The following is a 9,550-nucleotide window of genomic DNA, read 5'->3' as shown; positions in this document are numbered from 1 at the left end:
CTGAAAATAAAAATTCTGAAAACATGCACAAATTGAGATAGCCAAGGATATGAGTCAGAATAAGCTTGGTAAAAAAAAAAAAAAAAAAAAAAAAAAAAGAAGAAGAAGAAGAAGTAAAGACAACCAAAGAGCCCTAATTGGTTTGGCTCAGTGGATACTGCATTGGCTTACAGACTGAAAGGTCCCAGGTTCGATTCCTATCAAGGGCATGTACCTTGGTTACAGGCACATCCCTAGTACTAGGAGGTATGAAGGAGGGAGCTGATCGATGTTTCTCTCCCATCGATGTTTCAAACTCTCTATCCCTCTCCCTTCCTCTATGTAAAAAATCAATAAAATAGATTTTTTTTAAAAAGACAACCAAAGAAAAATTTAGATAATTAGGAAAATTAGGATAGCTTTGCCATTTTTGTCATTGTTGTTCTCTTACATTTACTAAATAAGGCAAAAGTTGTAGTTGTTATAACATACTATATGTTCAGGGAATGAAGCGTTTGAGATAAAATGTGGTAGTCCAAGGATATATGCAAATCAGATGAAAATATTCAACATGCAAAATAATACTTTACATTTGTTTTTAAAGAAATCACATTGAGCAGCTAAGAAGAACTCCTACAAAATGTTTAATTTTTTTTTTCTATTCACCAGCTTCCTCACAGTGTAACTTACACACCCTGATGTTAGTGGCTCATAAATCAACCTTCCATAAAAATCAGAAATAAAAAATGTGTGAGAACAGGAGGTTTCTGATATTGGCAAGACTCCCATCCACATATACTACTGGGCCTAATTCACTAACACTTTTTAAAATTGAATTTACTGGGGTGACATTAGTTAATAAAATTATATAGGTTTCAGGTGTACAATTCTATAATACATCATCTGCTGATCCACTAACATTAAGAAACCAGTTTGTTCTTAATTCAATAATGGGGAAGCTGCTACTCACCTACATTTACATATGCTAATGTATTCTCTATAGGGAGCAAGATGTCTCTAACAAATTACTTCAGAATTGTCATATGAGATATTGTGCAAAATGTGTAAACTCTTCCTGACTACCAATTTGCCACCAGATTGTGACTAAAGTATCAGATTTAGAAAATCTGGCTCATGTATTTGTGACCAACAGCACTGTAAGAGCTGAGGAAAGAATGTACCATTGTCTGGGTCTTAAAACTGTTGGACACTGAAATTGGGACTCAAATGTTTTTTGTTATTATATGTTTATTTCTAGTCTGCAATTGCAAGATTTTTCAAAGAAAAGAAATGGGGAAAAAATACTTATAGAAATAAAGAACCATTGAACAGACTGTCAAACTATTAATATAGCAGGAAGGCAAGGAAGGTTGGGGGCGGGGGCTGTAAAAGATCAACTGAAGGACTTGAATGCATGCATATAAGTATAACCAATGGATCAAGATGTGGGGGGTGGGTAGGTGAAGGCATATGCCGGGGGTAGGAGAGGCTGGAGGGAGGTCAAGGGGGGGGGGGGGGGAGGAGACATATGTACTACTATTTGTAATCCTTCAAACAATAAAAATAAATAAATAAATAAATAAATAAATAAGAATGTACCATTGTATGGATATGACATCTATACCAGAAAAACCATCTCTCAGGACAAGAAATGTGCATGCTATACAAGACCCTTCACACCTCAGGAAGCTGTAGTGCTGATCAACAATAAAGAAAATAAGGGCTCTCTGCAAATAAACAAATAAAACCTCTTTGGAGTGGACAAACTTCAGATCATATAGAATCATCTTAGTTTTAAAAATGTCAACTAGGAGGCACAGTAACTCCCTTTCTGCCAAAATCTGACTCTCTGGGAGGGGCTCCCAGAGCAGTCTTCAAGTCTGTTGACTTGTTTTTTTCAAGCTGTTAATGTAACTCTCAGCTACGTTGGTTTGTTTTGTTGTTGTGACACGGTCTCCATAGATGTGCTTTGAAATTGTGCCCAGCTACACTGAAGCCAAGAACCATGCAATCTGGAAGTTGTGCAAGCAAGATTACAAGACTCCAAGGTATCCAGTGCCTGCACTGCTCATCTCTTCCGCTTACCTCGAAGCTTGGCTTGTCCAGCCTGGGCAACCGAATGCTTCACTGGGACCAGATCCAAATATTTGAGGAAAGTGGCTACATTTGCAGAGAAGGAACAAAGATTGCACTTCACATCAGGGCTTTATTTGCATGCATGTCCAGGAAGTGGTCGATGAAAACCAGGACCAGTTTGGTGCCTGTTTGTTTTCAGTTTTTCTTCTTCCTTTCTGTAGATAACCCAACTTGCTCATCTTTATTTTTCTCAAGGGTCCATTACTCTCATATTTTTTAATCCTTTGTCCATCTCAACAAATGGATTCTCAAGAAATAACTTGATCAGTTCATTCACACCAGACTAAGCAAATAAAAATACAGGACATCCACTTAATTTTGAATTTCAGACAAACAACAAGTTACTTTTTAGTATAAATATGTCCTGTGCAACATTTTAGACATACTAACTCTAAAATTAGTAATTCTTTATTTGAAATTCAAATTTAACTATTTGTCTTATATTTTATGTGGCAATCCTATACTAGAGTAAATGATGAGATATTTTTAGTTCTCCTAATGTATTTAACTTAGGACCAAAGTCCCCATAGCTTAAAACAAATGAATAATTAGGAAATTTTAGTAACAAACTAGAAGAAAAATAAATTATATCAGGTAAGCAATCAATTATTATGTACCAGAGAATATGTTTTTATTGATTTGAGAGGAGAGGGAGAGAGAGAGAAAAACATCATTATGAGATAAACATCAATTGGTTGCTTCCTGAATGCACTCTGACTGGGGATAGAACCAGCAACTTAGGTATGTGCCCTGACAGAGAATTGAACCCGCAAGTTTTATTTTTTTGCTTTTTGGGATGACACTCCAATCAAGTGAGTTCCCCTTTTTTAATTGCAAAAGACTATCTAAAATAAAATCAATAAATAATAATAAATTGTAAAAGACTGTAACTCAGAGACAGAAATCATAGCTCGAGTCTTACCCACTTGGACTTAAAGCTACTGATCAACATTTACTTTAAATCAGGCAATGTGTTTGTTCATGTCAAGTGGTGTTCAGTTCTTCTAGATAGAGAAAATATGATTCAAAAATGCAATTCTCTGCCCCCAGAATATTTATTCCCACAGTATCTTGGGTGGCTAGAGATACAGGTGGTGTTAGTTGAGTGTCCTAGGCCATCAACACAGACCTTCACATGTGATGTCTATTGACATGGCCAGATATGATATATAAACCCTTCAAGCTCAAGAAAACCTATAGTTAGTGCCAGGAAAAGGGAAGAAGTGTAAAAATAATGATTATCTATAAGGAAATAGGGAGCAGAGTGGAGTAAATGAAACTCGATATAAAAAATGCAAATGGGAGCAAAGAAATTTGATATAAAAATGTAAATGGAGAGCAAAGAGGACATTTGGACCAACTCCAGCTGCCTAAATAGGTGGTTGCCCAGAGGGTGTGAGTCAAGAATCTCTGGGAAGAACCTGTGGAAGATACTAAAGATGAGCTTATTCAACACTTATTCCAACTGCCTCTGGTATGCCTGCCTGTATATTACAGAGGCTGGTACATTAAAAATTGCTTTTTCCATAATTTCTTCTAAATGGGGTTCTGGATATGATGTAGGCTCCAATGTAAGCTCCATCATCACATTCATTTTCAGAACATGAATTCAGACTGAGTGAAACAAGGAGGAAGGCTGGACATGAGGCATCATTCTACTTCTGTCGATGAAGTGTTGACTCCCCAGTTCAGCAGAAGTGTCTTCCTGACCACAGCTTCTCCATTTGACAGACAGTGTAAAGATCAAGGCAAGTACACAGTTCCTTTGATGGCTCAGTTGTGGTACGGCTTCAGGATTCATTTTTGGAAGCTCACCCGCCTAGTGTCTGCTTCTTCAGCCACAAACCAGTTTTGTAGACCAGTGAGTACCCTGTCGTTAACACATTTCAGTTTTATATTCAGAAACTCAATATAAAAAATGGGGTTTGTTCTCTGCAACTGAACACTAACTGATACAAGCTGTGCCTCCCAAAATATTTATATTTCACTAGCTTAATGGTTCTCAATTGGGGATAATCCCCCCAGCCTTCCACCCAGAAGACACAAGGCAATGTCTAGAGACATTCTTGATTGTCACACTGGAAGGTACTACTAGCATCTAGTGGATAGAAGCCAGAGATGCTGTTAAACATTCTATAATGCACAGGACAGAGACCTATCTATTCCAAAATATCAATAATTCCAAGGTTGAGAAACCCTTCCCTAACCCAGAATCCAATATGAAAATTTATTATTAAACATACAATATTTTGGTTTAGAAAGTACTCTCTTTTACAATGCAAAAACTCCTAAAAAATACAGGTAAAGTTTTGCTCTCAGCCAATATTGTATTGAGAACCATATATCTTTATTCTAAGATTTACGTAATTTTAAAATTTTAATATTTCTGAAACCATGTCATGACCTAAAATTAAAGTGTACTTTTCATGTGGTGATTTTTCTTGTTGTTGATTTTTGTTGTTTATTTTAATTATATTTTTATTGATTTTAGAGAGGAAGAGAGAGGGAGAGAGAGAGAGAAACACCAATGATGAAAATTATTGATTGGCTACCTCCTGCACACCCCCTACTGGGAATTGAGTCCACAACTGAAGCATGTGCCCTTGGCCAGAATCAAATTTGGGACCCTTGAGTCCACAGGCCGACACCTTATCTACTTAGCGAAACCAGCTAGGGCTGTTTTGTTTTGTTTTGTTTGTTTGTTTGTCTGTTTGTTTTATTTTTAATAAAAAAAATTTAAAAAGCTGTTATTAAGTCTATAGCCTATCTTAGAACTGATATCATCTGCAATCAAGGAACTAGGATAATTTAAACCAGTATTTTCCTGAGGGCAAACTTACCAAACTGCACATGAAGGAGAATGGCTGATGTGTGCAGGGGGCACCATAGTCTCTACCCTAACTGTACAACAGAATCACTGCAGGGCTTTCCATTGATTTGGGCACCACATCTTCTGACAAAATAAAAGATGCCTCTGTAGTCCAAGGAAACCACAGAAGGCCAAGTTCGGCCATAAATAAAGAATTAGAAAGAAAAGGAACATAGGAGGTTGGAAATAAATGGAAGCACTTTCTAAAAAAAAATAAAAGAAAATTTTAAAATGAACACTTTTAATGTTCTTTGTACCCAAGTTCAAAAACTGCTAATTTGGGGCACTTTGAAGAATTTGGACCTCCTGAAGATGGAGGAAAAGGGGATAAAAGAAGTATCACTATTAGAATAGATATGCAAAACAGTGATGGCAGATAACCAGACAAACTTCAAAACCTCATTCTTCTGCCCAGCACCAGACCTCATTACTATTGCCAAACAATTTGCTAACACTCCAGCATTATAGCTCTTGAGTAACTTTCACAAGCTCTCTGGGACTCAAAGAAAATCACAACCAGAGAATTTAACTAGTAATGGATCATAACAAAAAGAAATAGAAGATGCTTTCATCTTCTCTAAAATTTAGCATATATTTACAAGAAAGATATATCTTGTAAATGCATTGTCTTTAACTTACAAACATCTCATTCCCCTATAAAGTCTAGCTCCTGCCTTAAATGAAGAGGTGCTCAGTAAATATTGGCTAAATTGAATTAAGCCCATTGCCTAAAAGTGCTACTAACTTAAAATGTATAGGGAAGAAAATAAGCCCCTTATATAAATTTTTTTTTGCTTTTTTTAGACATTCTTTTTTTTCTTTATTGATTAAGGTATTACATATGTGTCCTTATCCCCTTATAGCCCCCCATCCTACCTCACCCTGCTCATGCCCTCACCCCCTTAGTGTCTGTGTTCTTTTGTTAGGCTTATATGCATGCATACAAGTCCTTTGGTTGAATTCTCCCCTTTCCCCCCACCTTCCCCTGCCTTCCCTCTGAGGTTTGATGGTCTGATTGATGTTTCTCTGTCTATGAATCTTTTAAACAGAAGAACAAAAATTCAAGAGACAACAGTAATGGGAGAAAAAGGAACTCGCCCATTCCAATTACCTCTTCTCTCTAGTAGTGGACCAGATCTATACTGGTCGCAGTAAATGTTGCTTCACAAGTTTGCTACTACTACCAACCTAACATCCATATTTCTGTATTAACTTTTTTCTTAAAGTCAAAATTGGCAATAAATCCTATAGTGTCCCTAACTGCCTCAAGATCGAGAGTATACATTTCTGAAGCCAAATCCTGATAAAATCCCAAAGATGTGCTCTGTTACACTCATAATGTGTATTTAGGTGACAGACCATTGCAGAGGAGTTAATCTCAAGCAAAATAATCTGAAGCTTTAATCTATCTTTTGAGAATCACTCTCGTTATTCCAGCAGAATCATTTTCCCCTTACTTTGAATTTATTTATTCAGAGACTTCTAAATATATGCTGGTCTGTTGAAACAGCCTCTGGGCCCATGTACAATAAAAACATTAATTAAAACACATGATTAGAAACACCCAGCAGCAAACCTGGAACAGCTTCAAATGTCGGTCATGTAAGATAAAGCCACCTGCAGGTGACCTGTACTGTGCCCCCTGGCTTCCCCATGGATTCCTGACCGGCTGATGCTAAGGTGGGTGCTCTCTGCCTATAGATGGCCACCTCCAATTAGTCCACTTCTCTCCTAACTCTTGATTTGGCACAGTTTCTACCTGCCTCTCCTTTCACTCTGCAATGGACTAACAAGAAATTCACAGAAACCCCAATTTTGGCAGAGATCTGGGCACGGGAACCTTACATAACTGCTGGGCTTTGGCAGGGCAGGACTTAAAAGGCTGGATGCCCTCTGCTGAAATGTGCCCTGCACTTTGTGGGCAGTTTAACTCTCCCTGAGGTGGTCTATCCTTGGTTCTGGCTCTGAACACTTCTGAATGCAGAGGCCACGACCAAATTAACATTGAGTACACAATGTAAGAATCAAAGGGAGCCCACAGAGAGCAGCATGAATTTTAGATAGTGAAGACACTACAAATTGGGACTGGGGGAAGGGAACCCATCTTCAAAATAGATACTAAACCTTCACTCCCTTGTGACACAGAAAATTCCCTAAATTCCAAGTTTGTTTACACAGCTAATTAGGCATGAAAATTTTGAATCTAGCACAGGCCTGTTAAGAAAATCTTATTAAATGCAGACATGTTCTGTCAAGGGCATGTATCCAGCGAGGGATGCCATCTATGGGTCATATGACTTTATTATAAGTTCTACCCTGTTCTTAAAGGTTCACAAGTAAAACAAAAGCAAAAGATCTTGGCTTTCTTCTTTTATGTATGCTTCTCCCACAAATCTCCCATCTTAGAAAAACAAGAAAAGAGATTTGAAAGAAAACAATAGCAGATCAATGATAGGTAGGAATAGTATTTCAAAAGCAGCGGGGATGTATTATTTGCTGTTCCACTGAATTGTGTATTATTCATTCCTCTTCTTTTCTTTAATGAGAAATCTGCCCATATCTTATTACAGAGAGGCTACAACCTAAGAAGATAAAAATGCCTTTTATCATGTGTCTGCCCCAAATTATATCTCTGGAACCCCTTTATAATCAGCTGTAGTGTTTTTCACAGTTCTGTGATTTGTCCAAACTGGCTCACTCTCATGCGCTGCCTGCTACTACATCCTAAAGTGCGAGGCTGTACCTAAGAGGAAAAATAACATTTTCCTTCACTCTTAACCCGCATTCTGACTTCTCATGCTGAATTCAATCCCAAGCTAATTAGTTCAAGAGCAAGCAACTTTAACCAAGATTCCGTATTACTTTCCTGTTTCTGAGAGCTGGGCTTTCCCCAAATGTAATTCTCTTGTTACCCTTTGCATTTTAAATAAGCCATTTTGGAGCATGGCTCTTGTTTTTTCTTTAATATATGCGCCCCCGGGGACTGCACGAAAGCTTGTGATGGCTCTCTGCCGGCAGTCAGGGCAACAGAATGTCTACAAGATCAGGCTTTGTCCTACAGTAAGCATCCACTGTGCAGGCCCAGCTGAATAGGGAAATTGCAAGGCCATTTTCTCAGAAATGCAGGGTCCCTAATATTGTAACCAGAAGCCTGAAGCTCACATGGGTTCCTCCGTTTTGTTTGTTTTAAATATACTGGAACATTTCCCTAATTGTTGATTCCTGGAACAAAATATCCCATAGCAGTCATTTTTTTTTTCTTTCAGATAATTGAAGACTTTTTAATTCCAGAGTTTTGATTTAAAAAACTTTCTAAAATGTTCATTTGTTCTTTTGGGCCTCAAACAAATTACATATTTGATTTTTGTATTTAACTAAATGTATTTGACTTTTTATTGATGATTTAGGATCCTCTTTAAACTATCAGTTTGGGCTATAAAACAATAACAGATGCAAGGGATTATTTGCCCCTACATTAAATAGGCCATTATCTTTTCTTGGTAACTTTGGCAAATTTTAAATTTTATTTCTGTCTCTTTCTAAGTGATCAAAGTATCAGTGGTCACTTTGCACTGATTTTCATGTAAGCCCCTAGAAGCAAACTTTAAGTTTATTGCTTTCAGCTCTCAGATGGCTAGAAATCCAGATAAGTTTGTTGTGACATTTACATTAAACCTAAAACAGTTCTTAAACTTACCCATCTGATCTAAATACATAGTCATCTGTACATGAATGTGTGGCACCTATTCTGGTTGCTCAAAGCCCTTTGATCTCTTCATCAGCTCTTCATCTGTGTCTCACAGAAGAGGGATTACCAGTCACTTGTACAGTGAAGTAAAGCAATTAGCAATCAATTTGCTCATTCTAAGAGTTCTTTTTCCTTCTTATTCTTGTCTTTCTTCATCCTTCTGATTCCTGCTTTAAGCCATTTCAGAAAGCATTAAATCATTCACCATAAGGAAGAAAATTATAACAGAGCAAAACGTTTTTCTTTTTTTTATTACAGTTGACATTCAATATTATATTAGTTTAGCATAGTGGTTAGACATTTATATAACTTATGAAGTGATCCCCTGACAAGTCTTTTAATCTATGCAAATTGAACTCTGATTTCAGGGGGCAGAGGGTAAGGGATTTGTGAGAGAATGAAAATACATCGAAATGAAAGATTTGTTTACTTTTTAAATTTGCCTCTCATCAAAATGGAAGCATGAACTTAGGCTAGACTCATATAGGCACCTGCCACTGTTATATGTAGCAATCTTCCCCAGTTATAAAACCTCAGCCTCTTTAACAAAACCCCCAAGTATTTGAAATGCCTGTCCAAGATGACCTCACCAAAGCTGACTCAGCTTGTTAAAAGAGCCCCTGCCAAAAAGAAAGATAAAAGCTCTTATTCAACACCACACTACATGAGGTTGGCACTGGATGCTTTGCTGAGGACCATCTTTGCTTTGAAACCCAAACTTCCACATCCAGGGAACCTTCTCAATCCTATGCAAATAGACATTTGGTCACTGTAGTGGGAGATGATCCCTCAATGGTTTCTCATGTTTTCCTCCAGGT

This window comes from Pipistrellus kuhlii, unplaced genomic scaffold (genome assembly GCF_014108245.1).
Source record: "Pipistrellus kuhlii isolate mPipKuh1 unplaced genomic scaffold, mPipKuh1.p scaffold_m20_p_13, whole genome shotgun sequence".
NCBI lineage: Eukaryota > Metazoa > Chordata > Mammalia > Chiroptera > Vespertilionidae > Pipistrellus > Pipistrellus kuhlii.
Note: the sequence above shows the minus strand (reverse complement) of the source record.